The 20,000-nt window shown below is 40.1% G+C and overlaps 1 long non-coding RNA gene across 8 annotated transcripts in view; it reads left to right on the forward strand.

Moving 5' to 3' along the window:
- LOC148725804 (uncharacterized) overlaps positions 1-5,550 on the forward strand; it is an 11,347-nt gene extending 5,797 nt beyond the window's left edge. The window contains exons 1-4 of one of the 8 annotated variants that reach the window (XR_015990923.1): positions 485-542; positions 3,915-3,957; positions 4,520-4,577; positions 5,154-5,550. This is a non-coding gene — a long non-coding RNA (uncharacterized LOC148725804). Of the gene's footprint in view, positions 1-484; positions 596-3,822; positions 3,958-4,514; positions 4,578-5,153 lie in introns of those variants that run through there. The other 7 variants (XR_015990926.1, XR_015990924.1, XR_015990927.1 and 4 more) reach the window with 7 other exon arrangements.
- Positions 5,551-20,000: the final 14,450 nt, after the last annotated feature.

Consider the following 20,000-nt stretch of genomic DNA (forward strand, 5'->3'; position numbering starts at 1 on the left):
CTCCAGCAAGAAACAGTTGGGTTACAATGCATTAAATCATTCTCTTTGTTCGCCCAGAAGAGGACAGATTTGCAGCAAAATTACTCTTCACTTAATAATATGTGCTTTTTCATTGAAATCAGTGGCTGACGTATGCCACTTTCTTTCTTTTGATCTATTTAGAATAAAGCCCTTTGAACAAAATCATTAGGAATATGATAATAATATGCATGTTATATGTTACCACACTTTACATACTTTTTCAACTATGTGTTTCAAATATTGAAATGAATTAAATACTAATTCATGCACAATTTGAATACTTAATTCAGTACAGACTATTGCCTATTATTAGCAATTATTGCTCCTACATGTGTTAGCAAGAACTTGGTCTTGTTGGCTTTCTTTGTGAGCCTTTGGTGATCCATATATTAGGAGAGACACTCACTGCAACTATCTTTGCAAAGAAAATACTAATCTTTTCACCCTTACTTAATTTAATGCATACAAGCATGGATGACAACCAGCAGCAAAGCAAAGTAAACAAAAGTGCCAATGAGGTGGTAAGCTCCATTGTAAACATTTTCTTGGAAAATTATGCACTAGTTATAAAAAGGTAAATGTTGTGATTAATTTTTGTCCTTGGTGTAGCATAATTTTCCTTTGGTTTTGTTAATGATATGAATGAAAATGCATTTTGTGTAAAGAAAGATAAAATGTAGCTCCTAGAGTGTAAGTTATGATGAGATGATGTGTCACCATCAATTTGGCCTCTATTAAAAGTAAAAGAATTAAACTAAGGATGAAACTGAACCACAGCATACCTATACTAAACCCTCATTTTAATTGTATCAATATTATTATTTTTCTGGTGTTCACCCAATAGATTAAAATCCACTGACAGACAAAGATGGCACCTGTACATTTTACCATTACTCTTAGGCTTAGGCACATGTAGAAAGCAATATTTCACAAAACAACAACATATGCAAGGTTTAAATTTTTCAGACCTTTACTGCTTGTTTTTACGAGTGGTTCCAGGATTTTCTAGCACAAAGAGGTCTGGTTGAGTGTAGCAGTCACCATATTTTTCAGTATGATGGTTTCACAGTAACTGTTGTATGAAGTAATGTACCCTTCTCCAATATTAATTTTGCAAACTTGTCACTGACAAAGAGCTAGTTCATGATTAGACACTGATATTTCATTGATTGCCATGCTCTACATTTATTGTTGAATTATCACCATATTTATCTGTGTATAAGTCAACTCTTTATGACGGAAAAATTAGCCCAAAAAATCACCCTCTTCTTTTACACAAATCATAGATAAAGACCCGACCCAAGCAATCCAAGAAATTAGCATAACAATTGCCTGAAGTCCATTAGGAAAACCAGGTTCACAAAACCAGTTCTAATTGTGTTCAAGTTTTGTCAGTTTTCAGTGTGTTCTTCATCGATGAAAAAGTTTGAAATAATAAATTTTATGTGGCTTAAACAGAAACCTAGTGGGGCTGATTTCTATTGTATCTTCTGATCTGTAGAGCAGACAATTTTCCTTACAGCTTCGGTGCTGAATTCTCATTTTCAGCGAATGATTACAGTAACTTAGTGACCTGGCAAATGCTGATTTCTTGTGCGGTCTTGTTTGTTACGTGCGTGGACTATCTATGTTAAATATTGTGTAGTTTCCAAGATGGCCGTGTTTTCATCAAGCAATCCTTCGAAGCTCTTCGGTGTTCCTTTAGTCTACTAAATCTCCTTTCAAAAGGTTATTTAACCTATTGACGTCCAGTGCGCCCGTATGCGCCCATGGGGACCCACACCCTTTCTACGTCTTGTGACGTCATCACTTTTAACCCTGGAGCACAAATTTGAGCACGTACTTGAACACGTTGAAAATATCTTACAAACGATACCAGAATGAGCGCAACGGAGTGCAGGAGATTGGAGAAATAGCCAAAAAACCATGTAACTTTGACCTGAAAATCTTGTTCCATTACCCACCTACCTTTCTGAGCATGTGGTTTGAAAAGAATGAGTAGTTTCTGAAAAATCTCTACACCAAAATGAAGCCTACTAAATTTCCAGCAAGTGAGGGGGAAAAAAGGGCAGGAGAAAGAGAGAAAAGTAAAAGTCGAAATTTTGCTTTCTGCGCGTGCCCGAGATTTTCAGGCCACCATTTTGCATTTGGATCGAAAGGCCGTCAAGTGTACGAGCTGTCAAGGTGTTTTTGGTAAGTTTGAGCTTTTAAAACCACAGCAGTGACCCAAAATCTGCTTGACTAGCTTCAAAACTCAGTTTTCCACAAAAGCTGCGGCCATTAATGGGTTAAATGCATGAAGATTTCATTTTCAAAACGATTTACGAAAGATGGTGAATTACTTCTCCAGTAAATCCAAGTGGTTGTATATGCTTAAATCATGAATCGTGAGGATGTAAACAAGTGCTACTAAACTTCACAGCACATGGTTACATTTTGCTCTGCAGTTTTTTTTAATTCACCGTGTTGTCAATATATTCTCAGAAATAAGAGATCAACCATATGGGAAATTTCTGTCGGTCTGAATTTTTCTTTACTAGAAAAAATGAAAAATCTGATTTTCAACCTTGAAAATGGGGGTCAACTTATACATGGATAAATACGGTAATTAACTCCTTCGCTATCAGTAATCGCATTAAAGATTCTGTGTTAGAAATCACAGCACCATATCCCAAAATCTAATGTTGTCCTCAGCACAATTTCATTTTTGAGCAAGGCAAAGGTAAAAATCAATCAAGGGCCACACAGACATGACAGAGACAACATTGCTATGTATAATGTTTATGTACTCAGATAGGTAAAAGCTACTCTATTCATTAATTCAATGTCAATACTCTCCCTCATGGTAAAGTAAGTAAAGTCTGTTTACAAGCCTAGTGGCCCATTAGGCCGGTGCTTAACTCTGGTTTCTGCAGCATGAAGCGACTAGGAGTATTTCTACTCCCCCCTGGATGGGATGCTAGTCCATTACAGGGTTACCCCCAGCATTAAATTGCCGGTACCCATTTATACACCTGGGTGGAGAGAGGCACTGTGAGAGTAAAGTGTCTTGCCTAAGAACACAACACAATGTCCCGGCCGGGGCTCGAACCCAGACCACTCGATCCAGAGTCGGGCGCATTAACCATGAGGCCACCGTGCCTCCACATACTCTCCCTCATAGTAGCTATAATTTTTAGCCAACTTGGGAAATAGCAACCAAAAATGGACCTTTTTGGACATCCAAACTTTTAAATTTCAAGGGGAAGGTTCCCCAGATTTTGCCATCCAAGTGGGAATAAATGGCTGCCACACTGTCATTTTGGTCCCTCCTAGCTGCTCAAATGTTGTCTCTCCTTTCCACAATCTTACCAAAGCCTCCATATGTGTAGTAATAAAAACACTGAAGTGAAGAGTGCTATCTCAGCAAGAGATGATGATCATGCACACTTTTAATAGAGTCATCCTAGCAGATGTTTGGCAAGGTATTGCATTCTTTGCTCAAAATCTAGTTTACATAGACCTGGGAAAAAAGAATGGGGTGTAGCAGTCATTCAGGTCGGTTAATTGCTCCAAGCTCTAGTTTTATACCACTGCTCATTTGGATATCTTTCTTGCCAATATTCTTTCTGGTTATTTGGGTTTTCTTTGAAACTCAGGCTCTTGCCATTGAGAAGAAGCATGATATGTGTTTACAAAATTAAAAGCAAAGAAAAGTGAAAAAAATTGGAGAGTAACAGGATGGTATCAAAGACTGGTATAATTTTTTTTTTGCAGGGGGGTAGTTTTTTATTTTTGAATCAGAGTTTTAGCCTAAGTGTGTCTAAGTTTCTACACTTGTTGTTTAGTCTTGTGATTTCTTACTTTAAGAAGTAACTAAAGGTAAAATTTTTTGAATTTTTTTTTTATTACAGCCAATTGAGTCTGTAAATGGAAAGTAAACACAAAATAATGATGGTAAGGAACAAATTGCTTGCACTATAAATTATTGAAAGTAGTCTGCACTCTCCATATTTGTTATTTTTAATTGACATGCTTTGCACAGGTGTTGTGTAATAGGTGTGAATAAGACTGTGCAGCGAATTAGCACGTGCTGCAGCATCCCATATCCAGTAAATTCAATAGAAGACCCTTCGGTCATTTCACACCTTATTGGATCTTGACACGTCCTTAAAAGAAAGTTGCTTGAGACATATTTTTATCGTAAACATTTATGAAGCTTTCTTCTGATATATTGTTTGCTAAGATTTTAGTTAAACCACTGTAGCGTACAAACAATTTTTTTCCCTAAGGACACCTGCAAAAGTGGGAAGTAACTTTGAGCTTGTTGCATGCGATTAAGTCGTATCATATAAATCTGCCCTAAAAAGGAAAAATTTACATTACTTTTATATATTGAAGTGAATGCTTTGATACACAGTGGCTTTAGCCTCTCTATATCCTCTTATGTTTTTCTCTGAATACCTGGGAGCCGAGCAAACTGGTAACCACCCATCTTCTCTCGTTCTCTTTAAAATAGGATTGTTGATCAATTTTTGCTGAGTTGGCTACCATGGCTCAAGATGGAGGACCACGTGGTGAGATAAACTAATTTCTTCTCTGCCATCCTGAGAGGGTTTCTCATACTTTCAGAATAGAACAGAATTTTGGCTAACCTAACAACTCAACAGGAAATCGTCCCTTTAAATTGAATGTTCTAAGGGAGTTCTTGAAGTTGCTTTGAGGTTTATCGCCTATCATGAAATAAAACCAGTGAACAAGGCTGTTATGAATTACACACAACTTCAGATGAGGGTGTCTGGCATAGTGAAGTACTGGTGCATTTCATCCCTGAGAAGCAATCAAACTACTGTTTTCTCACTTCTAACATTACTTAAAAATTAATAATCAGCAACTTAGGTGTCAGGCATATCAAAGAATATTGGCACGGAAAGAGGTACTCTCCCTAATGGTTCATGTGCACATTCTAGGGTGAACGTTATTGTATCGCTAGTATGAACATAGGTGGTGATATTTTTGACAAAGGCCATCACTGGACGGCCATGTTTACGGATTTTGAAGGAAGTATTAAACCACAGAGGCTCAGGGCTAAACAGCTTTGTAAAATGTCGTATATTGATATTACTAAGTGATACATATCTTATGTTTTGAAGAGCATGTGATTAACATGGACTGGCTGGAACAAGAAATAGTTATGGAAGAGCAGCTGGAAAGAGGAAGAGAAGAACAAAGAAAAAGGGAGGAGCAAACGAAAAGAGAGAAACAAAGAAAAGGAGAAGATCATTTTTCCGACACATACCTATACTTAAGTTATCCCTTTTAAAATTTTCAACCTATATATCTATGTCACACAGTAATTCCTCTTTTTTTCAAATATGTGAAATCATAATCTCTTGGAAAACTACTCTATCAGGGATATAAATTTAATTTATATTGTTTCTTTTTTTTTTATTTTTAAGGGAGCGTAATGATCTTGTTTATAATAGGACAGCCATATTAGTACGTCAATGTCATCGGAAGACATTAAATATTTGGAAGAGAAACTTAAAACTTGTCCTTTGCTTACATAGATTTTTCCTTTGTGAAGCCCTACTAAGTGACTCTTGATGTCATGTTAAGTTCTCCTTCGGTTCCACAAGTAAACAAGCAGCACGTTGGAATGGGACGACAGTAGTTCATCCTAAGTCACCAAGGGCTTCCTTCAATTATTCTGTTACAATGTTTTATATGGCGGTGAATAGTACCCGTGGGCCTCTACGAAGACGTTCACTTTGCTTGTCAAGCAAAGATAAATCAATAGTTTTCCGTCAATATATGCACATGCATCTGTGTATACAGCGACTTCTGGGAAAATTTCTCGTTGCCTGAAGACATTTCTAACGCAAAATTGACTTAAATTCCAGGGGTGTGAATAATATGCAGACCCTTTTCAACAATGAGAACATCACAGTGGTGAAACATAACACCAAAACTTGCATACTGATAAATATTTTATGGGGAAGGCTACATTCTCTTTTCCAGCAAAATAATCTCCTCAAACTAAGTGATATTTGTCGAATAATCCTAAGGCTTTGTGCTGGGGATCCCACAAAGTACCGGCTAAAATTATTTATTTCACCCGGGGAAAGCCTTCCGACAACTACCCTCCGACCCAAAATTTTCTTACGCGAATTAAGGGTGCACTTCCAGCGATCAAACTTACAACTGCAGTATATCTGTTTATCCCTATTTCCATGTTTTGAGTGCATTCGAAAATCAAAACAATTTCACAGCTCGTACTCTGCATGTGCAATACATCCAAACTTGACATGTCCATTATTAACCCCTTTTTCCATTTTTCACTGAATGTGGAAATTCTCGAAAAAAGGCAATAAATTCTGACAATTTATCCAGCAATTAGAATATAACCAAACATGCCAAATCCAATCTTCACCCCAATTTTCCACTTTCTCGATCAACTCTAGAAACACCGGGCTAATTATAACAATTCATCCTACAAGTGGATAATATCATAACTTTTCCATATCCAATCTTTACCCCGATTTGTTCAATTAACTGTAGAAAAACGGGAATCGTGACAATTCGATTGGTTAACATCATGACTTGCCGTGTCCAATCATTACCCCGATTTTCCATTTGTTCAACGAGTCCCGAGAAAGCGGTGATAAGTTCTGACAATTCATCACGCAAGTGGAATATAACCTTAGTTGCCATATCAAATCTTTACCCTAATTTTCCATTTTTTTTTTTCGTTTATTAGAGACAAATAAGGTAAAATCTGACAATTAATCCCACATGTGGGATATGCCAAAAATGGGGTAAAATCGGACAATTCATCTTGCAAATGAAACATATTCCAACTTTTTATGTGTAATCTTTACCCGATTTTTCATTATTTTCAGAGAATTCTAAAAAAAAAACAATTCATGTCATAAAAAGAATATATTCCAACGCGCGGTACATCCCTGATTTTCCGTTTTTTTCTAATAAATTCCGAAAAAACGGGGTTAATTCTCAGAACTCACCCCATAAGTAGCTAAAATACATTCTAAGTTTCCATATCCAATCTTGAACCCGGTCTCCTATTTTTATTTCAATGAATTCCAGAAAAAAAAGGGACGGTAAGTTATGAGAATTTATACCGTAAGCGGAGTATATCCTAAGTTGCCATATCCAATCTTTACCCCAATTTTCGAATTCCTTTTTTTTTTAATGGATCAATTCCAGAAAAACAGGACAAACACTGACAATTCATGCTACAAGGGGATAATACCCGAAGTTCCCAAATGCCATCTTTGCTTCGATGTTCCAATTTTTTTTTTAAGTGAACTCTAGAGAACAGGGGTAAATTCTTAGAATTAATACCGCAAGTGGAATATAACCTGCGTTGTCATGTCAAATCTTTTCTGATTTTCCTTTTTTTAATGAATTAATTCTAGAAAAACGGGGTAAACTCTGAGAATTCATGCTGCAAGCGGATAATACCCGTAGTTCCCTTATGCCATCTTGCTCTGATTTTGGAATTTTTTTCAAGGAATCATAGAAAAACAGGAAAGATTCTAGTAACTCATCCCCCAGGTCGAATATATTCCATTGACTTGCCACATTTTTTTTTTCATTGCACTCTAGAAAAACGGGATGAATTTTGAGAATTCGGCCCACAAGTGGCTAATACCTTTGGTTCTCATATGCCATCTTCACCCCGATTTTCCATTAAATCAGTGAATTTTAGAAAAACGAGGTAAATTCTGAGCATTCATGCTACAAGTGGATAATACCCGAAGTTCCCATATGATATCTTTACCCTGATTTTCCATTTTTTTCAACAAATCATAGAAAAACGGATTAAAGTCTAAGAATTCATCCTTCAAATGATATCAGATCCCAAGTTGCTTATCCAGGCTTCAACCCGATTTTCCATTCTTTTTTTTCAATGAATTCTGGAGAAACGGGATTAATTCTACGAATTCATCCGCAAGTAGCTAACACGCTAAGCTCCCATATGATGATCTTTACCCCGATTTCCCATTTGATCAGCGAATTCGAGAAAAACGGGGTAAATTCTGAGCCTTCATGTTACAAGTGAATAATACCCGAGGTTCCCATATGCCCGAATTTCCATTTTTTTTTTCAGTGATTTTGACAAAAAATGGGGTAAAATCTAAGAGTTCATTCTCCGAATTAATAGATCCCAAGTTTCCATAGCCAATCCTTAACCCGATTTTCTATTTTTTTTTTTTCAATAATTCTAGAAAAACGGAATGAATTTTGAGAATTCGGCCCACAAGTAGCTCATACCCTAAGTTCCCATATGCCATCTTCACCCCGATTTTCCATTTGATCAATGAATTTTAGAAAAACGAGGTAAATTCTGAGCATTCATGCTACAAGTGGATAATACCCAAAGTTCCCGTATTATATGTTTACCCCAATTTTCCATTTTTCAACAAATTGTAGAAAAATGGGGTAAAATCTAAGAATCCATTCTCCAAATGAAATTATATAAATCCCAAGTTGCTATATCCTGTCTTCACCCCGATTTTCTATTTTTTTTCAATGAATTTTGGAGAAACGGGATTAATTCTGCGAATTCATCCGTAAGTGGCTAATACGTTAAGTTCCCATATTATGATCTTTACCCCGATTTCCCATTTGATCAACGAATTCGAGAAAAATGGGGTAAATTCTGAGCCTTCATGTTACAAGTGAATACTATCCGAGGTTCCCATATGCCCGAATTTCCATCTTTTTTTTCAGTGAATTTGACAAAAGACGGGGTAAAATCTAAGAGTTCATTCTCCGAATGAATAGATCCCAAGTTGCCATAGCCAATCCCTAACCCGATTTTCCATAAGTTCCCATATGCCATCTTTACCCCGATTTCCCATTTGATCAGCTAATTCGAGAAAAACGGGGTGAATTCTGAGCCTTCATGTTACAAGTGAATAATACCCGAGGTTCCCATATGCTATCTTTACCCCGAGTTTCCATGTTTTTTTTTTCAGTGAATTTGACAAAGAACGAAGTGAAGTCTAAGAGTTTATCCTCCGAATTAAATAGATCCCAAGTTGCCATAGCCAATCGTTAACCCGATTTTCCATTTTTTCTTTCAATGAATTCTAGAAAAAAGGGATGAATTTTGAGAATTCGTCCCACAAGTGGCTAGTACCCTAGGTTCCCATATGCCATCGTCACCCCAACTTTCCATTTGATCAGTGAATTTCAGAAAAACGAGGTAAATTCTGAGCATTCATACCACAAGTGGATAATACCAGAAGTTCCCATACGGCTAACTGCGGGCTACAAAAGCCTTTATTTCTTTAATTTTAAAAAAATAAAGTCAATGTTGTTGTTGTTGTTGTTGTTGATATCTTTCAATTTTCAATTTTTTTTTCAACAAATTCTAGGAAAACGGGGTAAAATCTAAGAATCCATCCTCCCTGATGAAATAGATCCCAAGTTGCTATATCCAGTCTTCAACCCAATTTTCCATTTCTTTTTTCAATGAATTCAGGAGAAACGGGATTGATTCTGCGAATTCATCCGCAAGTGGCTAACACGCTAAGTTCCTATATGCCATCTTTACCCCGATTCTCCATTTGATCGGCGATCGAATTCGAGAAAAACAGGGTAAATTCTGAGCCTTCATGTTACAGGTGAATAATACCCGAAGTGCCCACATGCTATCTTTATCCCAAATTTCCAATTTTTTTGGCAGTGAATTTGACAAAAAACGGGGTGAAGTCTAAGCGTTCATCCTCCGAATTAATTAGATCACAAGTTGCCATAGCCAATCTTTAACCCGATTTTCCATTTTTTTATGAATTCTAGAAAAACGGGATAAATTCTACGAATTCATCCGCAAGTGGCTAACACGCTAAGTTTCCATATGCCATCCGCTTTACCTGGTTTTTCCATTTGATCAGCGAATTCTAGAAAAACAGGGTAAATTCTGTGAAATTTATCCTTAAGGTCCTTTAGGTGGAATATATCCTAATGACTTACCATAGCCATCTTTACCCGATTTTCGATTGGATCATTATGTGAATTTGTCGTAAACGGGGTAAATTATGACAAATCCACCCAAAAGTGCAACAAATCCGACAATAATTTAGAAACAGTACTAAAAAAAGAGCAGCTTAAAACAGCGGAACCGGACCGTAATGAAATTTAGAGACAGAACTAAAGAAAGTACAGCTAAAATCAGCGGAACCGTAATAAAATCACATCACAATCTACTATTTCAAATTTTCACAATCTACTACTTCAGATTTTTGCCATACAGCAAAAACCTACGATATTCGAGATAAACAACTGAAGGCCAAACTTCTGCGATTGAAGGAAGACTTCGTGACGCAGACAAATTATCACAACTTTGACCTCTCGGTCGATCTCACCTCCGGCAGATCAGCGAAGCGTCAAAAATATATAATTTTATGCCGACGAACCATAATATGTGATCTTCAACTATTAAAGAAAATAAAACAATTGTGATATGGGTAAAATGTGGTCATTGAAGTCGCAAGTCGAACAATGACGTCTGTAAATAAAGCAAGACTGCAAATAAAGTGTGAACAATGGCGCATCCTTTGGTCAAAAGTCAATTTGTTATTTACGTAGCAAGTTGCTCTTCCACGTTTAGGACGTTTAGATTAGAAGAACGATGCGATCACACGGCGTTAACGAAGGAGCGATAGAACTTCAAGGAAAGTAATGTGAGAGATTGCGAACAGCATGTTTTCCTGAGATCAGTTGGAAGTTGCTCATACGTGTCAAATTTTCTACTTATCCCGACCCCCTTGAATGAGCACTTTTGCTTGAAGACATAACTGCAACGGAGTCCCAAGCCGCGTGTAGCTCCAGAGATCACAGGATGTGATTGGCCATTGTATCACATTACGTCAGAGGACATATCTACAACAAGAGGACATAAGTGCAACGGTACATTTTTTACCACGTGCTCTGTGGACTGGCAACGATAGCACTTGCTACCGATGACTAACCGTTTTGGAATGTCCCTCGTGATGTTAGTGAATTGTGCGACACGTATGCCGTTTTCAATGCGTGTAAATCCTTCTTCAGGGTAGTGAAGTCGTCGTAATTTCAGCGATGCAAGCGTGCCATGGGTGTTGAGGAGTTGAATTAAATCGTCGTCAGGGTATTCCACTGCGACGAAAATCGAGACGTGAATCGATTTCGCGCCCAACAAGCGTAGTTGCTTTCGCTCATCTCCATAATCGAAGCCAGTATTCGCAAGTTCTGCCGCACATTCTGCTTCATCTAAGGTTATATCGAAGCATTTTCCTCCGAATTGGGGCACTATGCCGGTAATACGTTTAGCAAAATCAGGCAGGGATTTTGCGATGTTGATAGAATCAAGTTCCATAGAGTCATCGATGATTAATCGTACTGTTCGCCTGTGTGCGAAAACCGGCCTGGGACGGCTGAGCGCCATGTGTTTGCCAGAAAAACCACGCAAAACAGAACGCACAAACCGCCGTACTCACCCCTTCTTTGCTGTAAGAAACACGAAAACCGTCTGGCGTAAAGCTGTCTCGAAATTGGCCTCAAACACTCGGAAAAACGGACTAGTCTGATTTTCGGACTAAGAACAGATATTACGCTTGAATTCAGCCAAAAGGCCGACCAACTTTACACTTTTTTTTTTTTTTTTTTTAAATCAATGTTTTATTTACAGAGGTAGTTGATTACTTACAATGATTGTTTCGGCCTTCTGGGCCTCATCAGTGCAGTGCTGATGCTAGGATGGGGGAGAACCGAGACGGTCACCCCATATATATATATATATATGTATATATATAATTATACCTCAAGATTTAGGTTACTTGAACTTTTACTGCAACTCTGAGTTTCATGCCTCTTGCGAAGCAATCGTCAGGCAGCTGCCTGACGATTATACCCATAACAAGCTAACAAGCCAACTGGGAACAGGCCGTTAAGTTGATTCGTAATATAGCTGATGATAAATCAGATACAATGTATATATGAAGTTCAATTGGTAGAGCGCTGCACTAGTATCGCAGAGGTCAGTGGTTCGAATCCCGTACAGGCCTGATTTTTTTCAGGTCTGATTTTCGCTATTGCATAAATAGCGCTCTCTACTGCGAGGATCGTGCATCATGCGTTTCTACAACCGCAGTTCAAAATATATGAACTTCATATATACATTGTATCTGATTTATCATCACGGGTATATTACAAATCAACTTAACGGCCTGTTCCCAGTTGGTTTGTTAGCTCAATTGGTAGAGCGCTGCACTAGTATCGCAGAGGTCAGTGGTTCGAATCCCGTACAGGCCTGATTTTTTTCAGGTCTGATTTTCGCTATTGCATAAATAGCGCTCTCTACTGCGAGGATCGTGCATCATACGTATCTACAACCGCAGTTTAAAATATATGAACTTCATATATACATTGTAAGTAATTACTGTGTTTGTTTATATGTGTCATCACGCCCTATATAAATCTATTTAAGGAATTTGTAAGTCATTGTATTACAACTGATGAAGGTCTCGGACCGAAACGTATTTTATTAAACTTTCTTAGACTTTTTATTTGAGTATATCTCTTTCTTAGCTCGAAGTTGTCCGTCCTCGTGTACTACAATATTTTCCTACTATTTATCGAGGTTTGGACTGTGAATCCTTTTGGATCCTTCTGGCGCGGCGTCACTGTTGGCTCGAGGCCTTTTAACTTGTTATATATATATATATATATATTTTTTGTTTTTTACAAAAAGAACAAATTAGTTGAGCGGGGGGAAACGATTTGTTTACATGTCATGTCTCGAGCTCTCTCTCCATTTTTTTGTTCCTGTTTTTTCTTTGGCAGCTGTTCTTTAAAAGCTTTTCAGCTACGAAAAGGTACGTACTCAGTACCTTGGCCGAGATAGTCAGGTTTGACCCCCAGTTAATGTATTTTGCATTTGGAAATGACGATCCATGGAGCAGTCGAAACGTCATTTGGCATTTTTACTGCTAATATTTGTATCAAGACCGAAAGTGTAAATAATAAAGAAGTTACCAAACGCTTAAAATGAGCTTTGATGCAACTTGTTTTTGTTTAGAGAATAAAGAGGAACGTTGTTATGTAAGTAAGAATCGAACGGATTGTACCTCGCAGGTGGAAATGCCCGAGGTTTAAATTGAACACGCATAGAACTTTACATCTTCATTTTTCAATGGTTTAACGGACTGGTAAAAAAATCAAGATAGAGGGGCAACATAATCCCAGTTTGAAAATTTTTTATTGATTCTGGTGTGGTTTAATTGATTAAACAATAAAAACAATTTTATTTAGCAATAATTTCCATAAAATCCTCTACAATACAAAATATTATCAGCGTAAAAAACGATCCAAAATAACTCACTTTCGGCTCACATCTACTCCTTTTTTTTTTTTTGTCAAAGCGTCTGGAAAACTATAAATAACGGAGTCAAATCTGAACAGATTCAAAGTCTAATAATCTGATAAGTAAAAGCATATCTAAAACTATACAGAAAAGAGAAAGGTGAATGGCAAATCTAGAACCCTATATACAAGGCTGCTAAAACTCAATTGATTAAACTGTGATTCAAAAGTAGCTGCTCCTTAACAGCCTATATTTCCTTGAAATGGCAAAGAATTCAAAGAAATCTCAAGAAACTCGTTTGACTTCGATTTACTTGGATTCAGTTAACTCTAGATTGCTAGCAGGTCCCTTTCTAAATTGTACGGAGCTTACGCCAAAAGCGCAACGTGACTGGTAAAACCTGACTTGTAATATCACCGCACTGCTGGCCACCAAGCTGATTGACAATCCAACGATTATAGAAACTTCAGCAACCTAATTTAACTCCTGTCCGGTAGGATCAAGCTAATAGAACTTGTTTGCAAACTCACAATGGATTTACATTGCAGTATGACAGTGAAGAGACCCATACTTAGCGCCAGAAAAAGGAATGTCAATGAAGTTCACCGAAGCCAGAGGAGTTTAAACGAAGTCGGATAATTAGCGTGGCTCGCACATACCATTTACTGTTGATAGTGATATCAGACCGCCAGTAGACTATCTTTGGGGGTCCCGCCATTTTGAACCCATCTAGTAAATAACGGACAAAGACTACAATTTATAAGAGAAAAAAATATATTTATAAATATAATTATATGTGTTACACACTCAAATCAACCAGATTAATGAAACACAAGGTTATATTTATTTCCAAAACTTCGAGCACATGCGTTTTCTCTGTTTTTCCCGACACCCTTTTGGGTTCATGAACTCGACAAAACATGTCACGCACTCTACACACTCCCCCGCCGAAAATGAAAGTGTTCTTCTAAATATTACAAAACTATTTATCAGGGTTCTCTGCAGCTACTGTAACTGTTGTTTGACATTGTCTCCTTCAGCACCTTGCGTGCTTTTGATTTTCTTTTTTTTTTTTTTTTTTGTTTTTTTTTTTTTTTTGTTTTTTTTTTTTTTTTTAATGTTTGAGTCTTATAAGAGGCTCCTCTCAAGCCCTCGAGTAGTAGACAGGTTGGAAACAGCATGGCCACACCCAGAAATACAGGGGTGTTCCCGGAGGAATAGCTGTGATAGCTGGAGCTTGAATGGCGTTAACGCGTGAACTGCTGAATCCTGGCTCAGCCGACTGGTACTGTGGATTTCCCAGGGAGTTGTAAGTTAAGATCTGCGGCGGTCTCCTTTGGCGCTGCGGCCGAGTCCACATGTCCTGCTCAGCAATATCCTCTCCCTCTGATCCGTCATTGTCAGCACTTCCTTCATTTGCAAGTTGTATTTCGCTGGATGGCCCATTGGTGCCCTCAGTAGTCGCAGAATCCTCAATTGACTCTGAAGGCAAATCGCGTCCTGGAGACACTGAGTTTGAAGTTCTTACTTCAGTAGGTATTTCCTCTACAAGGTCCACACTACCGAAATCATCATCATCTTTCCCCGAATTCTGTAGGTCATTTCCCGAAACAGACAAAAGTCGTTTCTCTACTGCTGATTTTGGGGGTCGTGTACCAAATCCCAGATTTGGGGCATCTGCTTCCAAAGCGTCACAAGGCAGTAGTAAATTGCGGTGAAGTACTCTTGCGCGGCCACCTCCACTCTCGGGCTTCACTTTGTAGACTGGGCTTTGAGCCCCCATTCGTTTAACCACAACGTGGATAGCGCACTCCCAATGGGATCGTAATTTTCCGGGGCCACCGCGCTCTGTTAAATTTCTAACTAGCACCCGATCGCCTGGCTGAAGAACGCCACCTGAGACTCTCTTGTTGTAATATTGCTTGCCGCGCTCGGCAGTCTTCTTTGCATTCTGTTGAGCTATCCGGTATGCCTCCTTCATATCATGCTGCCAGTTTTGGACGTAAGTGTTATAATCTCCCTCTGCACTCTCTTGATTCAAATTGAAAATCAGGTCGATGGGCAGGCGGGGTGTTCTTCCAAACAACAAGTAATACGGAGCGTATCCTGTCGCCTCATGCTTCGTGCAATTGTACGCGTGGATCATCTTGTTGAGTGATTCATCCCACTTTCGTTTCTTCAAATCTGGGAGTGTTCGCAGCATAGACAATAGCGTGCGGTTCATCCTCTCCACTTGCCCATTCCCTTGAGGGTGGTAGGGGCTGGTGCGAGACTTGGAAACGCCAGACAACTTATGTAGTTGATGGAAGAGATTGTTCTCAAATTCTCCTCCTTGATCACTGTGTATACGGGCTGGGAATCCGAATCGTGGTACAAAGTCATTGTAAATCTTTTCAGCCACCGTTCGTGCTGTCTTGTTTCGGGTTGGGTAGGCCTGTGCAAACCTTGTGAAGTGATCTACTATCAGCAAAATGTATTCAAATCCCCGTTGGCTTTTCTCCAAATGAAGAAAGTCTATAGACACCATCTCAAAAGGGGCAGTTGTCGTAATGCTCTCCATTGGTGCTCTAGGGGAGGTTTGGGGCTTCTTTTGCTGGATGCAGTGACACTTGTTGGCGATGAAATACTCGATTTCCTCTTGCATGTAAGGCCAATAGAACCTAGATCTCGCTAAGTCCACCACTCGATCTGCACCCAGATGACCCATTTCAATGTGAAGCTCTTGGTAAACCAACTGTTTAAACTTTGTGGGTAATACTAGCTGCAATCGACTCTTAGTTTGGCGCCACAGAATCCCGTCCGCTGATATATGGAGTTTATTCCATGCTCTCAAGTAGCAAGATGTTGTACGAGTCTCATTTTTCCGCTCTCCTCCTGGTGGGGGATATCCCCGTTTCTTGTAGGCCAGGATTCGTGAGATGTCGGGGTCTTCCCGTTGAGCCCTTAATATTTCTTCTAAAGTAAGTTGGCGAAAAACCAAATCTGTGACGCCCGGTTCTGCGTGAGCAATGCCAACTCTTGCTGAAACTGCTGCCACCCAGGGTGTGGCGTCTGTTTCCTGATGTATCACTGCTTGACTTGTTGCACAAATTGCGTCCTTTTCCATTTCTGCAATACAGGTTTCCATGTATGCACTGAAATCTAGCGGTAGGCGGGATAGTACATCCGCATCAATGTTAGATTTGCCAGGCCGATACTTGATGTTAAAATTAAAATCTGCCAGTTCTGCCACCCACCGGTGCCCTACTGCAGACAACTTAGCTGACGACAGAATGTAAGTTAGTGGATTGTTGTCGGTGTAAACAGTGAAGAAGGTGGAGTAGTACAAGTAATCACGGAACTTCTCAGTTACTGCCCATTTGAGGGCAAGGAACTCCAGTTTTCCCGCGTGCATGTGGTAATTTTTCTCTGCTGGAGTTAGTGTCCTAGAGGCATAACCTAGAACTCTGAGCTCCCCGTCCTGTTCTTGATACAATACAGCTTCAAGTCCCTCTTGTGAGGCGTCTGTGTGAAGTACAAATGGCTTCGTAAAGTCGGGAAATGCCATCACTGGAGGAGAAGTTAGTCGGTCGACCAGCATGTCAAGCCGCTTCTGATGTTCCTCTGTCCATGTTACCTTATGATTATTAGCCAATAGATCAGGGCCAGCCATTAGATCGTACAGGGGCTTAGCTATGCGTGAGAAATCCTGGATGTATTGCCTGTAGTAACTCAGGAACCCCAGCAGTTTACGCACATCACCCACTGTTGCTGGTTTTTGTTTCGCCAAGTTGTGTACGGCGGCCGTGTCCTCTGAGTCTAGAGAGTAGCCATCGCCAGAAACAACCCGCCCCAAATATCTAACTTGTCGTTGGAAGAGCTTGCACTTTGATGGCTTTAACTTTATCCCATGTTCCTGCAGTCGACGCAGGACTTGTTGGACATCCTGAACGTGTTGCTCAAAGGTCGTACTATACACCAAGACATCATCCAGGTAGGGGATACAGATGTTGTCACGTAAGCCATCTAGACATTCATTCATGCACCTTTGGAATGCCGCCGGTGCATTCATTAGCCCGAACGGTATTCTATTCCATTGATACAATCCCCAGGGGGTCACGAATGCAGTCAGGGGGCGGCTTTCTTCTGTCATAAAGCCTTGGTGGTAGGCCTTCCCTTGGTCCAGAACTGTAAACCATCTGTTGCCGCCTAGGCCATTTAAGATATCCTGTATACGGGGAATCGGCTGTCGTTCTGGATATGTTTTCTTGTTCAATTCCCGATAATCAATACAAAGTCGCAGACTTCCATCCTTTTTGCGAACACAGACCATGGGTGAGGAGTAAGCCGAACGGGACTTGCAGATCCAATTTCGATTAATCAAGTCTTCTAAGTACTCTTTCACTTCCCCATAGAGTGGCTTGGGGATGGAGATATAGTTCTTCTGTACTGGCTCATTGTCCTTTAACTGGATATCCAGCACCAAGTTCTCCACGCAGCCAACATCATGGTCGTTTCTTGCAAAGGCTCCAGCTTCTTGCCGTAGCATTTCGTGGACGATCAATTGTTCATTGTCTTCTAGCTGACTCAAGTCGACTGGTGGCTCCCATCCATCTTGTTCCTGACCAGGATGCGAGGTAGCTTCAGGGTAAGAATCCTCGTCTCCTCGAGAGTACGAGTCGGGAGTGTTTGGAATTGGTAGAACTGACTTTACCAGGTGTATCCGGCCCAATTCTGTTCTGCGCTTTAACAAGATGTTTCTGTCTGTATTGTTTTGGACCACGACGGCCACGTGACTAGAGGTTCCCGGGGTTATTTTAGTAAGTTCCTCGCCCAATTCCAGTCCGTCTGGGAGCTCGCTGTCTTCCTTGGGCTCAAATATTACTGGCATCCCCTCTGGAACTGGTCCGAGGTGAGTTTGACACTTAACTGTCGTTGCCTCTCCTTTTGGCAGCATAACATCTCTCTTTCCGACTTTAACAGCTGCAGTACCGGTATCCTGTGTTCTTGACTGGATCAGATTGATCAGGGTACCTATGCGAGTATGATGAATTGAAGGGAATGACTGCTGAATGATGTTACTTGCCGCTTGGTGGTTTCCACCATATTGAGCGAGGATTTCTTCTATAACATTGAAGCCAATGATTGGGTACTCTTGTTCCTTTTGTCCCACCAGTACTGGAACTGTCAGCTCATGAGCAGTTGTATCGTCCCCAGCCAACTTAAACCCGATCTCAATCCAACCGTCAAATGGAATGTTTGTCCCATTCATCGCTTCCAAATTCAGCTCTTCTCCTGCTCCCAACAACTCTTCAACATTTCTTAACACCTCCAGCGGTAAGTGAGTTTGTTGCCACTTCCTTGACACAACACAAACCTGGGAACCTGTATCCCATAATGCCTCCACTTCCTTTCCCTGCATTAGGCATTTTACCACGCACCTCCGTCCCACGATTTTTGTCAGTCCGAGCTGCTGCCTTGGCGTCAGGTGGCAGGGAAACGTCGTGTTCAAATCATGGCCATCATCTCCGGCTGCTTTCTGTTTCTCAAGTTCCTGTATAGCCATGCAAACTGGTTTATGCACAGCTCTGTATTTTACTTGACATTCTTTTGAATAATATCTATTGGTCTTACAGGCTCCGCCGCGGTTAAGTGGTACATGGTCTGTGCTTTGTTTTCCACACTGCACGTAACGGGACTGGTTTTCTTGCCTGGTCACACCCTGTCCCATGGACGTGACCTCTGGCCGTTTCCCTGGAATTCTGCTGGAGAGCGTCGGCTGAATTGGGCATTACACTCGCGTACATAATGGCCACTCGCCCCACACCTGAAGCAATGGTTGCACGGCCATCCATTCCCACTTTGTTGGCAGGTCCTACACAGTGGGGGTTGTCTCATAGGCTGTTGTGTGAGGGGGGTTTGAACCCGGAGTGGGGCCCGAACTCTCTCTTTGACTGCGGCCACCTCTGCCTTGAGCTCCCTTAGTTCTTTCATGAGACCTTCCTCCACCCCATTATTCTTTGTCTCCTGCTTGTCCCCTCCCTTTTGAACAGTATTTACCTTGGGGGTTAGCTGTGAACCGAATTTCTGTGATCGCTCCAGTTCGTCACTGAAACACACATTTAATTTCTCGAATAGTTCTTCATCGCTTATAAATTTCTTTTCCAAGTAGGGCTTCATTTCGATCTTGATATTCTCATTTTGCAGGCCAAGGGAAAAACTATGGACAAACATGCCATGTACTAAGGTAGGATCATATTTCAGGTCCGAGTCAGTTTCTTGAGATGCAAACAAGATCTTCTGTTTCAAATCGAGAAGGCGGATCAAGAATTCTTGAGGTTTTTCCTTTGGCTGTTGGACAGTTGAGCTCAACTGATGATATAGTTCGGTTGCTGTTCTCTCCTGATAATGAGAACGCATAATTCTCCTCAATTTGGCCAGTGTTAAATCTACCTTACCCTCCAAATAACTTCTTAGGCTTAACGCCGGATTTATCGCTTTTATCACAGCCTCTTTGATTTCATCCTCTGTATAGTCGTTCTTTAACCCATTCTCAATTTGATGTATTAGCGAGGAAAAACTCAAACGATCCTTCTGCGACGCGTCGCCAATCTGGCCCGAAATCTTGAAGTCGCGTTTGAATTTTGAA

The sequence above is a fragment of the Stylophora pistillata genome, chromosome 8 (genome assembly GCF_964205215.1).
Source record: "Stylophora pistillata chromosome 8, jaStyPist1.2, whole genome shotgun sequence".
Lineage (NCBI taxonomy): Eukaryota > Metazoa > Cnidaria > Anthozoa > Scleractinia > Pocilloporidae > Stylophora > Stylophora pistillata.